We start from the raw sequence: 26,552 nt of genomic DNA on the forward strand, positions 1-26,552 counted from the left end.
GCCTTTATTATTATCTTTTTTTAAAATTTTAAGACAGGGGCCAGGGATTTAGCTCAGTGGTTCCGCTGCCTGTCTCTCAAGTGCAAGGACATGAGTTCGATCCCTGGTACCAAAAAAAAAAAAAAAATTTAAGGCAGAATTTCTCACTAAATCACTAAGTTGCCTAAGCTGGCCTGTAACTTGTGGTCCTTCTGAGTGAGCCTCCCAGGAAGGAAACAAAAATTCATCCCGTTTCAAAAATTTTACATAACTGACAGCAGACACCACTGCTGACTGTGAGTAACTTTGGCAGTTTGGAAATTCATTAATTTAAATGATCATGGGATCATTTTATTAACTAGAGGTCATCAGTACATACGTGCAAAAAGGCATCCACAAAAATTTTCAGGCTTAAGCCTTATAGACACATTCATTTGAGTATAGGACTAGTTGGAAATTTTTCTTGCAGTCTCAGCACTTGCTAGCCACTTTTTCTCAATGATATGTATGTAGTAGTTCTGTTACTATAGATAATTATAATTAATTTCATTTTACAAATGAGAAAACCAAGGAGAAGAGAGATTAGAATATTTGCTTAAAGTCTTACTAGCAAAGTTAAATTCAAATGCATCATCTTGGTTTTAGGGTCTGTCCTCTCAAGCACTCTATAATACATACCTCTTGGATTCTTCTGCTCCATCAAGGTGAAAATGAGTTTCTGTTATCACAGAATTTATTGTTTCATCATAGTAACTGCAATATTTTGGCAATTTGTAATAGAAAATAAATGTATATGTTTAATTCTGACCGGAAGTTCCAAAAACATAAATGAGAACTCATCCTTTGACATATTAATTTTATTTGCATACTTCAGGAGATAATTGGGTTCATATTATTGCAAAGGGAAGGGCAAGCATGTGAGATACACAATATACAAGTAACATAGTATATACAAAATATACTATATTTTGAGACAGCATCTCACTATGTAGCCCAGGCTGGCCTTGAACTTGCAGTGATCCTCCTGCCTCAGCCTCTCACATGCTGAGATCACAGGTATGTGCCACCATGCCCTGCTGTAGCATATATTTTAAAAATAGCAACATAATATTTTTTCAGTTATTTGTGCTTTCACAGATATATTTGTAATTTGCATTGTTTTCCTCTTTCTGTGCCTTAGTTATGCTTCTCAATTTCTGAAGGATCTAATTCAATATTAATATACATAATGGTGAGTAAACATGTTCTCCTTGACATTTATCTTGTGTCATTTTTGTGGTCGCTGCTATTCAAAATAAGTACAGAAAATATGAAGAGCTTCTATTGTTTGACCTTAAGATTATATATCTCCTAGATTGCATTTTTGAGTATTCATTCTCATAGCTAAGTCAGTGTGTAATTTACTCCTTATCACAAAAATCATAAGTATTGAAATAAAAATGCGATGCAAAAATGTCAAAGATAGGAAAATAAATGACGTGTGATCTTCATAGTTGATGGCTGGATATTGCTGTATATATTTTGACCTACACCCAAAATAAGCTTAAATATCACAGGGCACCATTGCACAATACAATGATAACATGCTACACTTTAGGCAGATTAATGAAATTTGGAAAAAGAAAACTGAACTTTCTTTGAAAGTCAGTGTGGTCCATGTTGACCTTATTTTTCTTTGACATTTTTTGTATTTTAAATTCATATTTTAAGAATCACATATATTTAATATTTAGTTTTTAAAACTCAAAGTAATGCATAAATAACCTTATTACAAAAATAATAAATGGATTCTGGATATTAATAAAAATTTTTTGAAGCCTACACATGTGACAAGCACTATTTCAGGTTTTATCTCATTGAATTTTCACAATAAATCTAAATGTTACTGACATTTGCACGGGAGATTATTTGCCCCATGGGCAGAAAAATGAGACTGATCAAAGTGTCTATACTCTCTTTTAAATAATTATAAGCAGCCATTTCTAAATAGTACATTGATTTACTTTTTTCTATTTCCTTCCACTGATCCAATTTAATAATTACATCTAACAGTCACTGAGTGACAGTCATGTACCAACCATTGGATTATCACTTTCATTTCTCTCCACAAGCGAGAGGCACTGTTATGATTCCTAGTTTACAAAGGAAGAAACTGAGTTTTAAAGAATTGAGGACAGGGGCCAGGGATTTAGCTCAGTGGTTCCGCCGACTGCCTCGCAAGTGCAAGGACCCGAGTTCGATCGCCGGTACCAAAAAAAAAAAAAAAAAAAAAGAATTGAGGATAAGAATAACTTGAAAAAGTACAAGAAATGGCAGAGCTTTTTCCAGTACAGAAAATCTGATCGTTGAGTCTATATTTAAATATTCTTTTTTCATATTTCCTAATAGTTACTTATATGTTGACATTTTACACAGATGTAATCATATGACACGCAGTACTTTTTGTTCTAATTGAATATTTTGTTTGGTTTTATAAATATATTTGTGTCATATACATATGTAGTATGCAGTCATTTTTCTCTGTAAAAGATTTTATTCATCCTATTTAATTTTCTTCAAATATTTGATAGCACTGAGCCATGTATTTAGGTACATTTACGGCTCTCTTTCTCTCTTGCATTTGCTAGTGGATTTTTTCTGTTTTATTGACTCTTATTTCTAAATGTAATGTGATTATCAAAATTTTGTGATTATCAAAATTCTTTTTCCTCAACACTAGAAGCAGAGATTTCTAAATGCTACCTTGACATCCTCACTACATTGTTTTGCAGGCACCATAGGTCAAGGTTTTCAAATTCTTACCATCTACACTCAATATTTTCTCTGGAGAGCATTCCCTGAAATACAACATGTTTTCTTCTCTCACAAAGTTAACATAATACTTTAGTCATCTCTGAGCTCTTTATTATTTTATGTTTAATTACTTAAAATAAATGGTATTTCTTGTGGGATTTCTTTCCCTGGTATATATATCTCTGTACTCTAGTCTATGTGCTCCAACATAATTTGCTTTGCTTTCATTCTTATTCTCACTCACATTTATTTTAATAGTTCCCTAACAAGTTTCTCTGTTTCTTGTCTTTCTTAACTCTGGACACTACCAATTGTAAACACATTGTGTAATATTTCATATTGTATTGTAATTTTCTCATAAAATTATATTTTAAGATACAAATAAAGATAATCCCTTAAAAAATCCTAATTTTGTCATTGGTGCCTTTGGTCAAGAAAGGCAATCCAACATAGGAGAGGATTTGACAGAAAAAAATTCTTGTAATTTTATGGTATGAATTGTTATATCTTTATAAATGTTGGAGTAGCAAGGCTTGGAGACTTTTGGATCTCAGAAGAGAAAGGAATCAAGGGAGAATAGTTCTGAGTTGGTAAATATACAGGCATGAGTAGAATTTTGAGAAAAGAAGTAAAATTTTGAGAAAGAACAGGAAGAAATATCCAATTGGGGGGGTAGTTAATGCTACTTTATCTGTGATTCTTTTTATAATTTTTATTCTATATATTGTTAGTAGAGAGTTTTATAATATTTATTGATACCAAGCATATTTCTTGATACTTGTGTCAAGGTAAGCAAGAGACTATATGGAAGAATTAGTACCTATAGAGAGTTTACATTTGAATCCTAATTTCAGGCACAAACAAAGGAAATACAGTGCAAATTCTAAGCTGTTTCTTAAGACATTTCAGTTTTGTGCACAACTAATTAAAATAAATATTTGTGATAACAAAAATTAAAAAAATTATTGGCGGTAGAATAAAGTGCATCCATTTTCTTGTTTTTTCAGAACAAGATGCAGGTAAGACAGAGTTTACATTGCCAGTTGACACTGCCTTTGTCAGCACGTATGTATGACAGCTATGAGTTCCGTGTCACATGCAGACTGTGTATACATACAGAGCACACATACACAGACAACTGAAAAAAACCACTTTGTTGACTTCTTAATATGCAGCATCTCTTCTGTTTGATGGATATATGCACCCTAAATAAGCTTAGCGATTATAGAAATGTGAGAATAGCTTGATGACATAGGAAAAACATGTACATTGAATTAACAGACGAATATGTATGTTGAATAAATTCAGTTCCTATGTGTCATGAATAAATTATTTTAGCTGTTTTAATCCAACATTTCTGAAAAGTTTTGGTCTCATATCTCTTTTTTTACTATTAAAAATTACTTAGGATCCCAATAAACTTTTGGGTAATTGGGAAAATGTATTTTGGTAGTTATGTTAAAATTAAAACAAAAGAATATTTAAATTATTTATATATCGATTTATCTTAAAATGGTAACAATCTACTACCTTTTAGCATAAGCATTTCTTTACAAAATACAATTATCTTTTCAAAACCACAGTTATCTAATGAGAAGTGTGTCACTGTTTTACATTTTGCAAATCCTTTTAATGTGTGGTTTAATACATTGTTCTAACTATGTTAGTATTTATTGGAAAATGTTGTTTTCTTTGAAGTATATGAAATAAATCCAACTTCACAAAGATAATGATGGATATTCTTCTTTGATACTTGTCTTTATTTCTTTTTGCATTGCTCAAACAAAATACCAACACCCAAGGCTAAGGAAGGAAAGGTTTATTTAGCTCACAGTTTGTAGAGGTTTCAGTCGATAATCAGTGGTCTCAAAAGCAGAGTGGCATGAGGGGCAGAGGGAAATCACAGGGGAGAAGCAGTTCATGGTGTGGCAGAGCAGGAAGAAGGCCACGAGTAGCTAGCACTGGCAGCAACAGAGGCAACAGCTGCATCAAGCCTTCTTTCTATCCCTTATCTTCCACCCAGTATACCTGTCCTTTGGATACTCAGCTCTCACATCCAGAGTGGGGCACCCTTAATTCCAGCATTGCACGCTTAATCTCAGCATCACTTCCTTAATTTCAGCATCACAAACCCTAGATCTAGCCACCTCTGAATAGCTCCACCTGTGACTGCATGGGGCTTTGGGAGGCCATCTAGACACAAGCCATAACAATACTAAATCTTAACTTGTTACTGTGGTTTGTTAGTACTTAGTTGCAATGTAGAAACTGAAACCATGTCAAGGAATAATTTTTACTCTTACTTTAAAGTTCATTTTTCTGAATTGCACTTTGAATGTATATTATGCGTGTATTATTTTGGAAAATATTGAGCCATTGAATTGTAGATGTCTTCTACATATTGCCAGAATTCATTACACAGATTTTTAAAAATCATATTAATTTTACTACTGATATCAGAAAAATCTGACGCATTGAGATGTTGAGCTTGTGATAGTAAACTGTCTTTCAAATGTGTAATTTTCTTCATCATCCCCAGACAGTGTTCTCAGTTTGGGGACATATGCACAGAGCATTCCCTGTGCTGCCATTGGAACAAGATATCAACAAATAGGAGACAAAACCCGTGATCTGACTTGAAAAGCAGGCATTTATTCCTGCTGTTTTGAGGAATTGCTGTACCTAGAGACACACAGGCTGTGCAACTCAACTGTGTTTTGAAAAAGTGAGGTGGAAGACAGACATTAAAAGGCAAAAACTACACCTATGCAGGTTATTTTACACCAGGTATTTCTCTTTGTATGAATGGGCAGTTTTTGGGTCCAGATTCCATTGGTCATTGCTGCTCTGTGGTAGCAAATGCAACAGAAGCAAGTGAGGTTCCAGGATGTTTTGTCTCCTGCAGTTTGGCATCAGTAGTGGTAACCATGGCCCTAAAGCTCCATGTGGGGGCTCTGAACCAAAGTTAAGCCATTTTGTGATCTCCAAGCACAAAGCTCTATATTTAATTATTTTTTGGTATTTGATATAATTTATGGATAAATATTAATGTAGAAAATAAACATATTTCAATCAGTTTTCAGTCCTCACAAAAGAAAAAAAAAACTACTAAAATCTCACATGGGCTATAGTCTGTACCTTTCGTGGATTTGACTGTCATATTATTCCTTCAGCCATCATTTTATTTGGCTTTGAGAGGCTAAACATGAGAGACTATTCAATCATTTTTGTTTTAAAATTAGAGATCAATAACATTATAGTTTAAAAAAGGAGAATGGGGCCAGGGATGTAGCTCAGTAGTACAGTGCCTGCCTGGCAAATGTGAGGCCCTGAGTTCTATTCCTGATACCAAAACAAATACATAAATAAATATAAAAGGGGAGAATGACACCTCCTTCACATTCTTTGTATGTCACCTTTCACTTTTATTTCCTACAGGTAGAAATAATTAGAATCTTCAAGAAATATTAAGTCTTCTTTAAGTGAGGTGTACAATGAAATTTTAGGTCTGGAAGCACACAGGTAGAACATTAAAGTGCTGACATGTGTATGATGACACAACCAAGTGATATGTGTATTTTGAAATTTCTGAAACTGGATATACCTAATGAATTATCAGGCTCTTGTGTCACATTGTCTATGAAGCATTATTCTGGTTCATTCTCAGAAAGGTGTTTAGAATAACAACTAATTTATTAAAGTTACTTAAACAAACATTTTAAACTTTGTGTTTAAAATATGATTTTTATGAGGGCTGGGGATTTAGCTCAGTGGTTCCGGCGCTGGCCTTGCAAGCTCAAGGACGCAAGTTCGAGCCCTGGTACCAAAAAAAATTATTTAAGTGGAATCACACAAAATGTAGGTACAAAGGTAGATATATGTATAATAAAAAATAATCCTCATAATACTTAATTTATCTTACATTGATGAAGTTACATATGATCCTAATAACATGTGTTAAGAACATATATTCAATCACATTTTATATAATGTCATATTTACCCTCATTAACTTGTATAATTACTAGTGATAGTAAGGAAATGCTATACTTTTCATGTTGTTTTCTCTAGGATAATGTTGAATATATACAGAGCAATTTGTGATTTCTGAAATCAGAAGTTTAAAAAATTAAGACATAGAAAAGGCTAGCAAAATTCATGTTGGGTAAAATATAATAGATGATGATTTGTGGGATTTATATGTAGACAAACTTGTTCATTGGATTTCTGTGGTTGAGAAGACCTTTAGGAATAATGGCTAACCCTGAATGCATAGGGAGTCATCTACTCACCATTCCCTTTCCAACTACAAATAGAGACAAACATGGGAAAAGCTGGTTGTAGGTTGAGAATAATGACAGTGAGGAGATGTTTGAATCTTAAGAAAGTCGTTGCTTTCAACCTTCAGTTAATTATGAGCAGAAGTCTCAGGAATTGCCTATAGATTTCCCTGAGTGTACTAAAGAAAATTTTGAACACAGATGTTCATTTTGTGAATCACCATAATATAAAATTAAGTTTAAAAATGAAATATTCTCCATGTGATTTCCATGTTTACCAGTTTGTTGATAGCTCAGGGGGACGGTTTCATTCATTTGAAGGTAGCAAGAAGAAAATCTTGGAGATTTTAGGTTTAGTGGCATCCCCATCAATGAACCTGTTCAATTTAACTGAAGAACAGTGAAAAGGAAGACAATTGGTTTTTGTCTGCATTGACTCATGAGTTCCAATCTCTTCTGAGATATGGTCCTAATTAAGAAAGGTTTTAGGGGTGGGGATTTAGCTCAGTGGTTCTGCCGCCTACCTCACAAGCGCAAGGAACCGAGTTCGATCCCCGTTACCAAAAAGTAAGGAAGGAAGGAAGGAAGGAAGGAAGGAAGGAAAGAAAGAAAGAGAAAGAAAGAAAGGTTTTAATCCATTTGGAATGCATTACCAAGTGATGTTATGGAATAAGCTTTCTTAAAAGTTTAGGAACATGGCTGAAAACTGCAATGAGCAAAATCAAAGGTTCTAAACCCTTTGAAACTAAGGAAGTTTATGAGACAGGCTTTGTGCCTTATTCTGAGGAGAAGATACATAGCTTTCATCAGATTCTTGAAGGAGTTAGGAAAGCTCATAAAAAAACCTCAGACATTTGGGGAGTACAAAGTGTCTCCAATCCTGTGATTATACAAATATATTTCTATGTTCAAGTTAACAAAAATCGGTAAACTGGTAAATAGGAAGGAATAGTTTGTCTATGGGACATAAAGAAAAGTAAATATTTGTAAATAAAGATATGTTTGGTTAGAGGATTTGATGTTGTGTCAGATTTTTACAATTTAGAAAAGAGTGTTATTTACTTCATTTATTGCAAAAGAGATATATAGAAATACATACCTTTGTTAGAAGTTTCTTTTTTTACAGTTTTCAAAACTGTTATTTTTCATTAGTGACTGATGATAGACTAACATGTAAATATTTGACAGAGAAGAACCATCAGTGAAACTAAAGATGGTTTTGTTTTTCGTTTGAGAAACTATGTGTTATTGAGTAGAAATATTTTTTTTGGTTTTACACAACAAAGACAAGCATCACATAGTCTCCTTTTATTTTATTGAGGTGATTTATTTTGCATTATTCACATTGACTCAAAGAATAAAGTTTTATGAACCTTCAGGAAATAAAATACTGCGCAGTGAAGCCCAAGCAATTGAAACCCACACTCATCCTGAAAAGAAAACACCTTTACTCTCCTGTTAAATTGTTCCACATTTATTGATTGTATTTAACCTAATCTCTCTCATATATAACTCTATTAGCTTGACTTACCTTGTAGCATAACCTTTCAAATAATAATCTAGTGTTCTTTCAAAAGTATCGTCATATTCTTACATCATTCCACCCATGGGTCTGGGACAAGAAGGCTGAAGAGTAGAAGTATCAAGGGTTGTAAAGTTTCTTTCCCACATTATTGATTTACATCACCCCTGAAGTGCAAGCAAGCCCTTGGAATTCAATAAGCTAGACTGCTTGCATTTCCTCAGATCTGATAAATTGCATCTGTGGTATTGACTATACCTGGTTTCCTTTAATTAACTTGATAGAAGTTGCAACACGCAGAAGGTTTCCATTTGGATTTACTAACTTTATTAGAATTGCTTTAATGTCAAAACTTAGTATGTTAATGAATTTTGAAGAGATAATGTTCCCTACTTCATCAAATCTAGCATATCTTTATATATTATTTTATCAGTATCTTTTATACACATTTTAATGTCAAAAATACTTCATAAAGAAAATTATTCACTGAGTAATTGCTAAAAACAATAACAATTCCAGTTGACTCAATAGAAACTCACTTCAGACTAATTTCATTTATTATATTATAAATAGCTCTGTGATGTGTAACACAGTAAAAAGTAATTATTAGTACGTGACAAACATATCAAATTATTTCAAGAATATCAAAATGAGTGATGTTGCCTTCAGCCAAAAGGAAATTATTTCCTAAATAACTTAAAATCTGGAATACTGTGATACAGAGAGGAGTAGCTAAATTTGAATTGCAAAGTAATATTAAATTACAAAATGAAGTTAAGAGATATGAGAGTCCATCAACAAAAAATTGTAAAAATTATGTTCTGTTATTATAAAATAACTCATATAGCATCTACCTCTGTTTTTCAACATATTAATCACATTTTATATGATTCTTGTCTTTCTGAATTCAATTCCTGATAATTCCCCCCATATTGTGTTCCAGTAGTATATATCTTTGTTCTGAATCTCAAATATACAAATTTCATTCCCACGTTAGGAATTTTACAAATGCTGTAATTTCTGCCTAGAGTGTACTCCACCTCTTCCTCTATCATCAATTTCAATATAGTTGGCTTTTTATTTTTATTGGTTTATTTCAAATATTTTCTCTTTCCGATTGTTGAGCCGATCAAACATCTAAATTGCACTTGATGTGTCCTATGTATGATTTATTTCTTCATCACTTCACCTTCCTGTATTATTATCTTCTTTTATTTCTCCATATCACCTTTGCCAAAATAAAATTAGAGTGCATTTTATTAGATGTTTTCATTCATTCGTTGTCATATCATTTCCAGTTAGTGTACAAGTTTATAACAATACAATCATGCTTATTTTCTTCATTGCTCTAACTTCAGTGCTTAAAACATTGTGTTTCATGCAGTAAACATTCAACAATATTGGTAAATTGTTAAGATTATAGATGGGTTGTCATTGAAGAGAAAAAAGTTTTATTTGACTAATATTACATTTTAAAGTTAAATATAGATAGAATATCAATCTTAGCTAAGTATTTTCAATAAATTTTATTACTTTTTTCAATGCAGAGTCCCAATGCTATTTTCATAAATGCTTAAGGCCCCAGGCGGTTTTAACAAACAGGATTATCAGTACATATAGGTGTTGAAGACATTGACAGGACTTCAACATTAGAGAAGCAGGGAGAGGTAGTGGAAAAGAGTCAATGTAATGGGTTTGGAAAGGCCAAGAGAGAAAGTGATGATCTGGTGGTTAATAATGAAGTAAGAGTAAACTTCAGCAAAATATAAACTCTCAGGCCATTTGATAATGTTAAGGATTGAATTACATGACCACATTAAACATTTAAATTCTTATTCATTTCTTATGAAATAGTAACATATAGATTCACACATCACACAAATTACTACTATGCCACAAACATCTGTGATAAACTAGTCAATGACTGTTACCAATTTAAGACTTCTTTGGTTTATGATCTTGAAGTTCATGACTCTCTTACCTGTTGATAGAAGTTTCCCAAATTTGACATTAATCTTAAAAGTACACATTTTACTATTAACAATTTTTGAAGATGAAACACTTTTATAAACTACGGATAGCACACCAAACGTTTTTATGTAGTCCTAGAGAAATTCTCAATACTCTTGCTTTTCTCTACAGAAGATCGTATTGCAAAGTAGTTTCCATATGAGAATATGTGCATATCTTAGAAAATATATAGCCAAATATTGAAACAAAAATGTATTGTGTAGATATGGCAACATTAACTAAAATGCTTTTTTACTCTGAGTATGTATGTTGCTATTTCTCACCTATTAAAATTTTATAATTTGAAGTTTGTTTTCTAATTCTAATATGTTCATTAATATCTAAGTCAATATTCATAATTTTGTATTGAAGAATATTCCCTCAGTAATTTGTATAAGTTCACAACCTACAAAATGTTGATCTTCCCTTACCCTTAATAACACTCGTAAAATCTACGATATGTTTTGCCTGTTCCTTACCAGCATTAAATATAAATGTTATCAGTTTGCTGAGTCCTGCTTTCTGCTCATAGAGAAAGATCCTGCTAGTTGATACTTCTTTCTCCCTTCTTACCATGAGAGATTTTCTCTCTATTTTTGGTTCAAAACCCTTGGATTGACTGGGGCAGTTTGAGATAGTCCAACCATTTGCTTCTCTGCTTATGAACCCTGAGGAACAAAACCTTTGTACTTCTCTGTTGTGTGCAGGGTTTATCTTTCAAAGCCTAATTTCATTCAAGAGAAAAGGGAAATCAGCCTCTCCTTCCCCTGTCACTGGTGAAGAAAATTATATTAGAATCTTTACTGAGAAATGCTGTAGCCCAAGGACTGAATTAACCAAAATTTGTGTTGTCTATTTCTAAGCTTAGGGAATCACCTGTCACCACTTCCCCATCTCCGTATCCCCTTCCTTATCACCGAAGTAATCTTTTATTTTAGTCTTTGAGTGCAAGAAATATTAATTTTGGTAGTAATAATAATTTGAAATTAGTAAGATTTCAAATCCCAAATTTTTGTTTTTTGCTTCTGCAAAAACAAAAACAAAAATCTACGTTTTGCCTTGACAGCAATTAAAATGAACTACAGTTCTTGGAGTTCCTCTTCTTACATTTCCCTCTGGGCTTCCACCAGCTGTTACAAGTTCTGCCTTGTGGTTCATGCTTAATATTGTCACTAGAAAGTAGCTCTCCATTCACTGTTACACAGGATTTGCTTCTGTCACTGACAGTCTCTTCAACTTCATCCTCATGTCATTACTTTGTCTTCTCTCGTAGAGGTGACTGAAGGACCGTTCCGTATCAGAAGAGTCAAATGCTCTTCTACTGTACTACATCTTCCTGTCAAGCAACTGGTCTCATCCTGGTCAGGGGATATTAATCCATGAGTTGCACTATACAACAGGTACTAGAGGGCACTTTCCTCTATATTTGCTTAATTTTATAATTCTATCTTCATCTCAGGGCAACCCCCACCCTTCATCCCCAGGCACTTTCCAGGAAGATAGTAGTGGACTTTCTCCAGTCCTAATATTTTCTTGAGATATTTAGTTGCTTCAAATCCTAACCTGGGATTCTTCTATGTGTTTTTGTTTTTGCCTTATAAGAAGATCATTTGGTATTCATATACATAGAGATCATGACTGCTCCCCTATGTATACCATTGCAAATATAGAATATTTCTTTGATCAGAACAGAAAAATAAGTATATATTTTTTGCTTTTTCAATATTTTATAACTCCACAGAATGAATCATTTTGTCTCATATAATGAACACATGTATGTATGTACCAGACATATATACATAATAATAAACCAAGTACACACCCATACATACATACACACACAACTAAGTAGAATATTTTATAAGATTATTTATATAATTTTTCTCTTTGGTCCAGAAAGAGGATTTAATTTAATGACTGCCTTAATGATATTTCTTATCACATTTGAGACTCCAACTAGTCTACAATCAAATTTTATCACCCACATCCTACATAAGAAAATATTGCCATTCTGAGACATTCCATAACTGATTCCTCTAAGTTACTGTAAGATCAATTTCCTCTAAATTACCTGACATGGACTAAAAGAAAGAAATTATTTTTATAAAATAGAAGTTTATAAATTAGTGGAAATTTATAATAAGGTCTCTTTATATTTTATAGATTAAAGGCATATTAATAGAAGAAAATTAAAGCTGAGTGAAGTACAAACAATTCATAAAAAATTTCTATTATCCCACTTCATAGAGATAATCATGGTTAATTTCCTCTTCTGTATATATCTGTACTATGTACACAGATGTACACAAACAAGGTTGGAATAGCAGTAAACATACTTACACAGTATAGCCTTCTTTCCCATTTATACATTTTATACATTTTTTCATATATTTATTATATTACAAACTTTCCCTAACTTATAAATATATTTAAAATCCATAGCTTTTATTAAATAATGCTATGGGTTGTATTTGCTTATTTATTTATAATTAAAGCAAGAAATTATGATTTGGATATAATAATAAACAGGAAAAATCCAAAGCCAGAGCTAATTAAAATGCAACTTTGATGAGATATAGTTCTCATATTTATTTTTCATTAAATAAGAAATGTTTGATTAAGAACCCTAAAGCTAGGGATTCTAGTCTTGAATCTCAAACCATAGATTATCAAGAACAAAATTCTATAAAAGAAAATTGACTGCCTTTATATGCCAAATATTTTTAGTGATTTTTAAAGTTTAAAGAATGAAAAACCTCCTAATGACTCACTGTGCATGGGTAAAAATCATGATGTGAAAATCCATAGGTATTTATTTTGCACAATTTTTTGAAAAAAAAGAATGTTATTTTAAATGAGGCATTGATATACTTGACAATAATGTTAGATCTATAAAGGATTTCATAATGCACATTTAAAAACTAAAACCACCAGGAATATTCCTACTATTCATTTTAACAATAAATATTTCAGGAATTCCTCATATTAAAAAAGCAAATCCAGGGATTTAGCTCAGTGGTGCCACCTCCTGACTCGAAAGTGCAAGGTCCTAAATTCGATCCCTGGTACCCAAAAGAAAACAAACCAAATCCCACTTAAGGAGAGACTCATTAAAAAATAGAAGGTTACTAGAAGAGAAAGAAACTATTAATGTAAGAGAGAGAATGCTTAAGCTAGAAGAGCTCCAGGTATATCAAGAGCTAGAAAGAAGGGGATTTTCTGCCCATAGATCTGCTTGGTTAATACTAGAATGAACGAGATTTCTGGAAGAGAGATGAAAGCAAGGGTGGCATGATTGGACAGATCAGAGAATACTTTGTTGTTGTTCTTTCGAGACAGGATCTTGCTACGTGGTTCATCTAGACCGGCCTTGCACTCAAGGTGATCCTCCTGCTTCCATCTCCGAGTGCTGGGATCACAGTGTGCAGCACCACTCTCAGCTCTGGATCAGGAGAATATTTTATGCCAGCAAAAGTATATACTATCTCAGGCTAAAAGTAAAGAAATGTTCAGAGGTTAAAGGAGGGAGAGAATCTTAGTCAAAATTTGGTGTCAAGAACTTTGTTGCAGTTGATTAGTAAGGGAAGGACATTAGTAAATCATTTATGATGCAAAGAAAAGGAATTTTGAGAGTCTGCCTCTGGCCTTGAAATAGGTGTGATAGTTAATGATGTATGTCAACTGAGTGTCCAGATAACTGGTTGAATATTATTTCTGAGGGTTCATGTGAAGTTGGTTCTGGATGAAATTAGCATTTAAATCGGTGTTCTGAATAAAGCAGATTGGCTTTCTCAATGTGCTTGGGCACCAGGCCATCGCTGGACTATCAGCTAGAATAAAGGAAAACTCACCCTTGACTGTTTGAGAGAGGACCTTTGTTTTCTTCTGTCTTCGGACTGGCATCAGGGCTCCAACAATGCTCTTGGTTCTCATGCCTATGCACTCAGTCAGGATCTATCCCCTGATTTTCCTGGTAATTGTCTGCCTCCATAATCATGTGAAACAATTCCTTATAGTTTATTGGCTTTGTCTTGCTGGAAAACACTGGTAAACAAGGATGGTATCCATGACTCAGAAGTCCTTAGACCTTTAGAGAAGGGTGACTCTGTTATCTAGAACATTAATGGTGGGACAATTCTTTTAAATTTCTGCTTTCCAGGAGCACAGAGTTCAGATAAAATCCAACACTGTGCTTACTTTAAAAAATAATGATGTAAAACATACAATAATCACACACATAATAAATGATATGAATATTGCTTTTTATTTTACTATCAAAACCATGATAAGGTCGCCCTTTTCCTCAGTCATAATAATTGTTGTGGTAGTTGGGTTCCATCTGATCTGGTACCTCGGCATTTCAGCCACTACTTATGTTATCTAAGTTAATGCAGAATGTCCAGTCTGCATATATATATATTTAAAGGTATATTTAAAATTTACAGTACATTTCCACTTGTGTAGTTGAGTTCTTGTACTAATTTTACATCCACAAGCTTATAACTTTGATTAGAAATGGAGGTATGGATTTTAGATGTTTCATTGATGCATCTTTTCATGCATGTGTTTCTTTCCTTTCCAGTCCCCTTGGAGTGTCTTTGCATTAATTAATAGATTACTTCAGAAGACACATTTTATTTTTCATATGTGTTTTTGCTGAGTTTACATTTTTAAATTAGGATACAATCTAGTGATATTCATTAGATATACATTTTCAAAAGTTGAAGATATAATGTTTTTATTATTTTATCTGAGTAATCTGGGCCAAATGTTCCTTTCTCTTTCCTTTATCAAAATCATTGGTTGATTTCTCCATAATTATTTATGATAATCTCTATCTAGAATAACAGAAATAAATAAGAAAGATATTTCAACTCTATAGAGAAACCTATTCCCAAGTTATAAGTAAAGCTCTTGATAAATTCAGTCATCTTTCCTATTACTAAAATATGCTGGGTAGTTTACTGAAAGATATTCAAAACTCCATTAGAGTTTTAAAAACAAAGTAATTTGCCAAGGTTTGGGGCTTCAGACTTAGCTTGTCTGAAAAACAACATAATTGAAGCTGAACTAAAATGTCTTAAATCTCCCACCTAGCCTAATAGAAGATTAAGCTGAGTTCTTCAAGGAAGTTTATGTGACACCTACCTCTGTCTTTTCTCTTTATCTGGGAGACATTCTTTGTCTTGACTTTCTTGGTCAACTGCAATTTTCTAGGAGATTTGTTGGGTAAATTTAAAATATTCTGACCTTTATCAGTACTGTGGAAAACCATTACTATTAACAGTACTCCTTAGTCTAAAACTGGATTCTAATTTAAAGAACAACAACAACAACAACAATAACAACAACAACAACAAAGAACAATGAGGAACATGAACTGGCAGAAAGAAAAGAACAAATTATCAGTGATAATGTTTCTCATTGAAGCAAAAATGACTTAGAAAATAGGATAATACTTTGAAACTAATAAGTGAAAACAATATATTCAAGAATATTCAGCACTAGGGAAGAACAATAACATCTTTAAAATTGACCCAAAATTCTTAGACATTTAAAGAGAAATATTCATTTGCAAGGGTGTATTAATTTAGATTTGATGGAATGAATTATGAAGAGGCATTTGAAACAAAATGAGAAGTGTAAAGAGCTGGAAAGAGCCCACAGAAGTGCTAATTAAAAAATACTCCACACTTAAGGAAAGCATAAGTTGAGAATAAAAAACTTGTTGATTTATTTGAAGAGCCATAAAAGTACCCAGTTTGGTCCTGAGAGTAATATGGCCAGGTGAATTGAGAGAGAGTCATGTAAGAAGGTTTGGCTCATCTTTCAATAATAATGGTCTATCACCAAAATAAATTGAACAGAAATTTTGACTTTTTCTTTAAAATCATGTAATGTGTACTATGGAAAACAGGCATGGAAGGCAAATGTGGAATGGGGGGCATTACTCAGAAAGTTATTTTATTCAGTGTCAGAGAGGAGAGTCTGTCTTTGTATTACAGTAGAGGCAGTGATGACCATGATTAATTCCAACTTTGTTTTAGAAGAAAGCCAGGTAGGTGTTTTTAATGGCATGGTAATGGAGGAGATGAGTCAATAAACAACAGAAAGTTCAGAAAGTTAAAATATTACTTAGAGAAGTTTGGTACTTTAAAGATCACAAGTCAAGTCTTCGGGGAAATATAAATTAATCTTTTATTGGCATGAAAGAACTGACCCACCATGTGGAATAATAAATTCTTTACCTGACATCACTCATAACTCTTATGTAAATTAAATATTGAGAGTTTAAAATTTAAAACTACAGAAAAATATGGAATATTTTTATATATTGGATGAGAAAAGGCCATTCTGACACAAATCCAGAAGACATAGGAAAACTTGAGAAGAATTGAATACATACAAACTAAAACCATCTGAACAACCATAAAACCCCCAATAAAAATAATAAGAAAAACTATAAATTGAGAGACTACCTCAACATTAGTGGTACAGAAATGATTTCTTTTCATAAAAATACATGATGTGCATATAATCAATTATATAAAGATAAAATTATACAATAAATGACAATTAATTATATGTCCATTATTTTAGGTGTTGTGAAAACCAAGTCATATTATTCCATCCGTATACAATATAATATGTTTAGGAACTATTTTGAAGCCTCATTCTAGAGATGAGGAAATTGAGGCTAGGAATGGTTAAACAGTATGCCCAGGATTGCACAACTATTATGATCTGGATTTTGTAAAGCAAAAATACAGACATTCTGAGATAAAATGTAATGATATTTTTGATATACTATGTTCTACCTTGCTTTATTATATTGTATTGTACATTATGAGAATACACTGTAACAACTTTTCCTAGCCTTAGATTATGAAATTTTTTTTTTTCTTTTTTTGGTACTGGGGATCGAATTCGGGACCTTGCGCTTGCAAGGCAGGTGGCAGAACCACCGAGCTAAATCCCTGGCCCTTATTTTATAAAATTTAAAACTCTACTGTGCTGGAAGAATTATAGTAAAATGTACATTCCATAAAAAATACCAGTTTCAATATGGTTGAAAGTATAGATACTTTAATTTAGAACATCAATATTGTGCTACTCCCTCTTTCAGTTGGCAAAGTATTAATTTTATATTAAACCATACCCTTTGTAGGTGACCATGTACATATACAAACATAAACTGCCTAACATCTGTAACAGCAATACACAAATTAAGCAATGAATACATTTTCATGAAATTGTACTAGGCACTGTTTATTAAGATTGTATATTTCTAATATGAATTCATAGACAGACAGGAAGATAGATAGAGTATCAAGGTCCTCTGTGTAGAACGTGGATGCTAGGGCATTGCGCTCCCTCTGAATTATACTCCAAGGCCAAGTATTGTATTTTAGAGCAAAAAGTAACGTGTACAAAAGGGCTGAAGCCAATCAGTTCAAGGAAAAAATTATTAAAAAAAATTATTCTATGAAGAGGTTTGATTGACTTGATGCACTAAAATATTAGTATTCTCCTTAATAATAAAAAATTTGTATTTTTGTGTGGGACAGGATTACTCATATAAAATTATTAGTTTACTTTTTAACAATGATTTGGAAATTGTATTCATATTCCACAATGCTACACAATCATCTAAATATTAATAATTATTTAATAATCAGCCTAAAGAACATAGAGATTTTTGTTAGATGAGTGAGTGCATTCTAGTGTTTAACATGAACTACTGATATATTTAACCTACAAACATTATAGGAACATTTTCTTACAGATAAATATTACAGAGATAAAATAGATGTAAACTAAATTATGCTTACATTTCCACAAATAGACATAAATTAACTTATACTAAATTATTCTCAATAAAAACAGAAATTAGCACGGAAGGTAATAGCTTTATTCTTACATTTTTTTTTTTGTAAAGAGAAAATCTATCTGTGTCACTTGGTTGTCAAGTGTTATGAGACTGATCACCTCACTAGATAATTTATTAGCTTCCTATAAGCCTAATCTATTACTTTTCCACTCAAAATATTTGATTTTGGCAGAGGCAATGGATTAAGACTTGACACTTATAAGTTTAATAGAGCTCTACTTTTTTAATTTTGGAGAAATATGTATTGTTGGTAAATTTAGATTGGTCTGTGAAAAGAATTGGAGGATAACTGTCCATAGTCCCTTTCTAAGCTTATATATTTGGAGTTATATAAGCATTGCTAAAGACTTTTGTTTACAACTGCCACCAAATATTTAATATTTACACTAAAAACATTAGTATTCTTTTGAAGTAGAGTCCTTCCTGTTTTATGGCATCAAATTTTGGCATTACACAAACAAATTACAGTTTGAATATAAATAAACTTTTTCCAAAAGCTAAAACCAATAGTGAAATATGGTTTCTTTGGAGGTATTCTAGCAAATGCTCTAGCACAAACCTGATCCAATAAAATTTTGTAATATTTTTATAACCTATGTATGTAATTGGATACAAGTGAAATCAGATTTTACCAAATAATATTTTATGTTCTCCCGTGTCAGAATGGATTATAATAATACAAGGAATACGACTCTTTTGGAAGAGCATCCTATTTTGTTTCTGATAAACTTTTTAGAGCCTGATATAATTCTGATGCATAGAATTTAGAAAACGCTAAGTTCTTCACAATAGATAGCTGATTAGCAGCTTGAAGGTTTCAAACACTGTGAATGTGTAAGTCATATGGTGAGACATCGAGCTGAGTGTACAGCAAACACTATCAAAGACAATAAAGGATGTCCCCTTCTCACAAATGGAATTGATTCATGTAGGTGTATGGACGCCTAAAATATTGATGTTTTACTTCATTTGGGAAATCTGTTCTTAGAAAAGACGAGGGACAATATGATTTAACATGTGCTAATATAAGCCAAACTAAGGTTTCTGGACAGCTAGTATTATTTATTGTTTTCTTTTTTAATTTACATTTTATTATTAGCAAGGGTTCTCACATTTACCTTTCTCAAGTTATCCATTAAAAAAAGGATCAAAGCTATGTAAGCTATGTACTTGAATTGCCTCCTATAATTGGCTTGTCTAGCTTACCCTTTTCCTTGAATCAATTCTGTCCTCTCCAGGGGAGAAACAGAAGGTAGCAAATACAACTGTGAGTCTATCTTTGCTTAGCTTATTAGCAGGTATAATGTTGCTCACTGAATTTAAAGTAGGTTTTAATAGTTGTGAATACTTGTATTATATGATTAGATTGTACCATAAATTAGGAAAAATTCTTTTCAATTACTGAGACAGTCCTTTGTTTCTTTTATACAGAAGTACAGAATAATAAATCTAACAAAAAATGATAGTTAAATTTTAATTTTGGTTTATGGAAGAATATATATAAATACAATATGAAGACTATGATATCTGAGGAGTAAGGAAAAAGTGATGAAATAATTTGATAAAGTATTATTTTCAGGAGAGTGTTCTCATTATATAGTTCCTTAGAGCCTGAAAAATAAAGTTCAATTCTAGATAAAATTCAAAATTAATAGCTCCTTTACTCCTAACTTACAGTAAGCATATATTTTTAAAATGTTTCCTTTTGCTAAGAAAATAAAATTAATTTTTTAACAAATTATAAAGAAATACCTTACTTGTTAAGATGTTGAGTAAAGTTATTCCAGAATAAATTTGAATTATTTTGCATACTATTAAAATCTAAGTTTGAAATACATGTATTCTCTCTTGTCTCATTTATAGAATTTGTGTAAGGCAATAAGTAAACTAACAAGGGCAGTTTATTGTATGTTTATAAAACAAACACTTCATTTAGTAAAGAATACAAACCTAAAGATAAATCCCCAGGCAAAGAATAAGGACATAATGAAATAGCAAGAATTTCATTGACAGAAGCTTTTAGAAATATTAATTATCTTAACGCTTATACAAATGGGGTCATTACCATAAATGAATCTCTGATAATATGTAGAGACCCCAAAATATACTTCAGACAAACCATGCACTTAAAATTTAAGAATTGTGCATAGTTTTCTTGTGTAGACTTTATAAGTTGATTGCAGTCAAAATTAGATTCATTGCTCTAAGGACTGAATTTTAATTTAAAACCATGCAAATTTTATGGAAGAGAGGTTGAATGTCCAAATACTTCAGCCTACAGAAAGAACTAAAAATCTGTTATTCTTTTAATTAATGAAACTTATTCCAAAAACATTTCTCTTGTCCATCCAATTCCTATTTCTAGTGCTGATAAATACATTTTGTAATGTGCACTAACCAGGTAATTTTGGACCAACAAATAACATTTTTAAGTCCATTTTGTATTTGTTTAGCAATATAGGTTACTAGATTAGAAAATTACTGTGTTTGATCTCTTATTTCCTATAATACTAGTTTGATCAATTTGATGAATAATGTTAGTAAATTAATTTGAATGATAACAGCTTTGAAATATGAAATGTAACACATATCAACAAATTCATTTTGGAAGAAATGAATCAAGGAGACTCTACTAGTGGTGATGAAAATATTTACATGTATTACATCATAAAACAAGCAATTTATCACTACACTAACATAATTTAGTAATGAATATATTTTTACATATTTTAATAAAGTCATCAATTGGTTTCACATTCAGCTAGCTGATGAAAGTGCACTTATTTCTTAGTCTTATTGTTATGAGGTCTAAAATTCTCCAAAATAAGATTCCGTACTAGTTCATAGAACGTATTTAAGTAGTGCAAAATAATTGAAATTATTCCATGCATATTATCAGACCATAGTGCAATGAAATTGGAAATCAACGGCAAAAGAAACCACAAGAACTTCATAAACACATGGAAATTAAACAATACTCTCCTGAATAACCAATGGGTCATAGAAGAAATTAAAAAAGAAATTAGGGAGTTTCTACAAGTAAGTGACAATGCCTATAAAACATACTGGAATTTGTGGGTACAATGAAAGCAGTCTTACAAGGGAAATTTATAGCAATGAATACCCATATCAGGGAAGGATATGGGCTCAAAAACAACCTAATGTTGAACCTAAAGCTTCTAGAAATAGAAGAGAAAGTCAAGCCCAAAACTCGTATGAGGGAGAAAACTGTAAACATCAGAGCAGAAGTTAATGCAATGGCTACTAAGAAAAGAATAGAAAGAATCAATGAATTGAAGAGTTGGTTCTTTGAAAGATTAAATAAAATTGACACACTCCTAGCCAACTTTATCAAAATAAGGAAAGATAACACTTAAATTTTTGCAATTGGGACTGAAAAGTGTGAAATTATTACAGATCCTGCAGAAATCCAGAAGATCATCAATACTTACTTTGAGAACCTGTATTCTAATAAGATGGAAAACACAGAATGGACAGATTAGTAGATACAAATGAATTACCAAAACTGAATCAAGAAGATATAAAAATTCTAAATAAACCAATATCAGTCTATGAAATTGAAAATGTAATTAAGGATCTATCAACAACAAAAAGTTCTCTATATTCCTGATCAAACCGAAGAACAGAAAAGATGTCATTTGAAAATCCTGGGGAAAATCTTCTATGTAGACGTAAGCATACCATCCTTAAGTGATGATGTTCTCAAAATAAATAACTAAAACAACTGAATTTTAAAAAGATGAACAAAATGTTTGTAAAGTACTTAAAGCCTTATAGTTACTACAAATCAATCCAAATGGCATTTTCCAACTCATTTGATTTTGCATGATTCTTATTATTGAAGAGAATTGTAGGCAGGTTGCATTAAAAGTAGAATGCACACATTTAAAGGCAAATAATTGGAAAGGAAAATGTGAAGAGAAGTAAGCTATCCTAATTATCTCCATCCTGAGATGGAAGATGGTTGTAAACTCATCTTTTTGTGGTGTTAATTCTGAACTCACTGCCTCCCTGACTTCGCAGGCCTGTAGTCCCTCTACCCAGGAAAATCTGCTTTTACTTCTTCTAGTACATTAAATCTGCCCAATAAATAGGTTACTGACTATTTCCATCCTAGCAAATTCAAAGTTATTTTGAAGATTTAGTTACTTGATGTTCATTTAGTCTACTCTCTCCCCTAGAAGCACTTCTTTTTCCCAAAATGTATTATTGCCGGTTTTTTCTTTTTGTGGCTGAGCACTACACTGGTCAAGGGCAGCCTGCCTTTCTTTGCTCTAGAATCTAGAAACATAGCTTTCCAGAAATAAGACAGAGACATAATAATGTAGCTCTAAAAATATGCTGCCTAACTTGTGAGAGAATATATGAGCCATAAATAAATCAAATAAATGTTCGCACTCACTGTTCAGTTACATCAGGTAGCTGGTTTGCAATGGGACTGGCTGAATTAGATTCAGAACAGACATACTGAAAGAAGGAAATTGAAGTAACTACTTTAGGAGAGAACATTAAGCCATGCATAGCTTCGAGTGAGACAAACTGAATTTCAGGTGTCTGTTAACTAGCTTAAGAGACAAATAAGAAGCAGCTTATTGTGTAAGAGTAAGGTTGTGTCACTAAGGCTCATAAAGTCTCAGCAGTTTAACCATACATAATGCAGTGATTGTGGAAACTAAACTACTGGAGAGATCTTTTAAGATTCATTCTTATTGATTTATGTAAAAGCTTTAGAATGTTCCCTGCATAATTTCTAGAAGGGATATTCATGTTCCAGTTCTCTAACATCCCAGCAAAACCAGCTGCGGAGAGAAAGCAGCCTTTTTTCTTTTTCATGATAGAGATGAGTTTTATTCCCTGGATGATAAGAAAACTTTTCTTTTTTTTTTTTCTTTTGTTTCTGAAAGAAGAAAAAGATTTTTAACATATGACTCCATCTCTGGTTCTAAGAGGTTAAAAAGCAAAATGACAATACCATCAGACTAGAGAATGGCTTAGCAGATCCGTGAGTCTACTGCATTACAGCACTGCCAAGGTGCTGTGAAATTGAGAACACTTACAGGCCAAGAAGTGTGTGAGAAATATAAAGGCCTGGTTACAGAAGCTTCGGCATAGGGCCTAGTTGAGAAGCACATGAGAACAGAGTTACACAAGGAGTCAGAATCCGATGAAAGGTCAGCAGTTGAGAGTCTTGGCTCCTACTATCAAACACATGAAAACATTTTAACTTTCAGATGAGTATACAAATTTATGGACATCATATATATTTAAAGGATGAAATAAAATTATTTTCCCAAGGTGTCACTGATGCAAGTATATGACAGCACATTCAGATTTGCTAATCCATCTCATGGTGCTATAAGTGAGTACTTGGGACTGAGTTATTTATACAGAGATTTATACTCTCACTGTTCTGGAGGCATCAACTTTTTGGCATCTGCTGTGTGTCCTCTTACAGCATTTTCACATGGAAAAAAGTAGGAAGATAAGAGAATGACAAACTGCGTGTTCTCGTTTGCAAGAAGAGCGTTAAGAGTATGAACCCAATCCTATAAACCCTTTGTATAGTCATTAATCATCAACCAGCATGGCGTGCTCATTTTCTAAACACCTCCTCAATGACACCACTCTCAATATTCTTCCATTGGGGATTAAATTTCTGACACATAAAATTTGGAAGGAGATGTATTCAAGCCATAGAAGTGTGTGAGCATTTCATGAATGATTGTTAGCTTATGAGCCAGATATTTATGTCCACTTTATCCAATGAGATGAAGATGGCTTTATTTCTACTCTCTGTTTCTATGCTACATAAAGACTTGCCATTGGCTGTTAGACAAGTACTGTACTTTGAAAAGCATCAAATTCTTACATGTAACCAGTGGAAAAACACATGACGATTCTCCACAAACTCTTTGGTATTTCTAATAATTGTTTACTATCATTAGTAGGATTATTGAATCTTTAGAAAAAAATGAATTATGAAGCTTTATGCTGTTTTCAATAATGTAAGTTGTTTTGTTTCCTGATCTTATATAAAATAAAGAATTATTGTCATATAGAAATGACCAAACAGCCCTCATACCATTTCAGGGGAAAATACATTCTACTATTTATTACTACTTAAAAATACAAATTTTTATTATACAATAGGTGTCATTTTTTACTTCAGAAATACAAATAGAATAATATGTTTTGACAGATAGGAATAAAAGAAACCTGGATGTGTTGGCCCATGCTGGTATTCTCAAAATGGGAGAATTTGCAGGATGATGCAAATTAAGGCTGGTTTTAGATACATTACGAGCTAGCTTGAACTACATACATATGAAGATGCTGTCTTGAGAAGAGATATAATGAAAGAAAAGCAAAGAAAGAAAGAGAGAGGAAAGGAAGAAAGAAAGAGGGGAGAGAGAGACAGAAGAAGGAGGGAGGGAAAGAGGTGAGAAAGGAAAGAAAGAATGAAAGAAAGAAGGAAAAAGGCAGAAAGAAATTAAAGAAATCAACATCAAATGAGAGTCATTTTCAGAGAGTGGCTGGGCAACTCTCAAAAGCATTTCTAGTATGCAAGAAGTTGTGGTATAATTAAGAAATCTCATTATTTTTCTAAGAAGAGTAATTTCATACCAAAAATATGTTTTACATAGAATAAAATATTTTAGCTTCAAATGTAAAAGGCAAGAAAACATCAAGTGAAATATATTGTTTTTCTCGATGAGCTGAGTATAGAGAAATAACCTCCCTATATACAGTTAAAACATCAAAATAAATATACAGCAAAGAAAATGGTTAACTATCAAATTTTTATTTTTCCCTCTGGGACTAATAACCATGCTAACTATTGATGGAGAAAAGTAATTAAGTTATAAATGATTTCTAAAGGTGACTAGTTTGGCTTGACTAAAAGAAGAAATAAGAGGTTAAGGAACATTTGTAAAATTTTCACTCCAGAAACTCAGGCTGACTGAAGGCTGAGCTTCAATCCTAAGATCATACAGGGCTTCCTTTGCCCATGCCCATGGGCTTCAGTATAATAACATGAATCACAGCTGCAAGAACTGCAGGACTCAGGTCCCTTAAGTTCTTAAGGAAAATGGAGGACAACAGTGGAAGGGAAAACAAGTATAAATTAAGAAATGGAAGCCTCTGGCACTTATATCTACAACTCAGCTAAACAGGGCTCTGTTCCTACTCAGATTTAATTCTTATACTAAGGGCTTATTTATCTCAGTGTCTGTTACCCCATTTAAAGAAGAAAACATAAGACATTAGGAAGCAAAAGGGAACATGGTCTGGAAAGAAAAGAAATTATAAGAATCAGACACAGATATGACATTTTACAATCATCTGATAGAGAATTTAAATTACTATAATTACTATGTTAATAGTGCTAGAAGGAAGAAATAGATAACATGTAAGGATACATGTAGTATGTAAGAGAGAGGTAGAAACTCTAAGAAATGATCAAAATGATAGAAATTTTTTCAAAAACATTACAAGAGAATTCCTGACTGACTTCTTGGTTGAAATTCCTGGTTGAATCTCTGGTTGAATTCCTGTTGACTTCTCAGTAGACTGAACAAGACTGGGGAACAAATCAATAATCTTGAAGATATGTCAATAAACAAAAAGGTACAGGCAGATGTAAAAACTGCAAAGTAAAAAATAAATTGTAATGGTAGACCAAAGGTATAAAAATTGTGTAATGGTGACAGAAGTTGTGACAGATACATAGCTGGAATATCAGGAGAGAGCAAAGGAGAAATATTTGAAATAATAATAGCTAAGAATTTTCCAAAATTAACAACAGATTTAAAATCTATAAAACACAGAACACTAAGTAGACTAAATTCCAAAATCTAAATGTTGATATGTCTTATTCAGTCTGCAGAAAACCAAAGACAAAAACATCTTGAAAGAGATAAATGCAGAAAAATATCTTACCAGTAGATAGAAAAATTACACCAGAGTTCTCTTCTGAAACCATGTAAAAAGACAGTGCCATGAAATACTGAATGTACTGAAAGAAAAAACACACATGCTTAAAGTTGTATATCCAA

The 26,552-nt window shown here is 32.3% G+C and overlaps 1 long non-coding RNA gene across 1 annotated transcript in view; it reads left to right on the forward strand.

Annotated features, from left to right (window-relative positions):
• Nucleotides 1-1,229: 1,229 nt before the first annotated feature.
• LOC110346230 (uncharacterized) overlaps nt 1,230-26,552 on the forward strand; it is a 101,039-nt gene continuing 75,716 nt past the window's right edge. Inside the window, exon 1 of the long non-coding RNA XR_002390150.2 lies at nt 1,230-11,983. This is a non-coding gene — a long non-coding RNA (uncharacterized LOC110346230). The remainder of the gene's footprint in view (nt 11,984-26,552) is intronic.

The sequence above is a fragment of the Heterocephalus glaber genome, unplaced genomic scaffold, assembly GCF_053883595.1.
Source record: "Heterocephalus glaber isolate CG9 unplaced genomic scaffold, H.glaber_assembly_v1.0 deba00001572, whole genome shotgun sequence".
NCBI lineage: Eukaryota > Metazoa > Chordata > Mammalia > Rodentia > Bathyergidae > Heterocephalus > Heterocephalus glaber.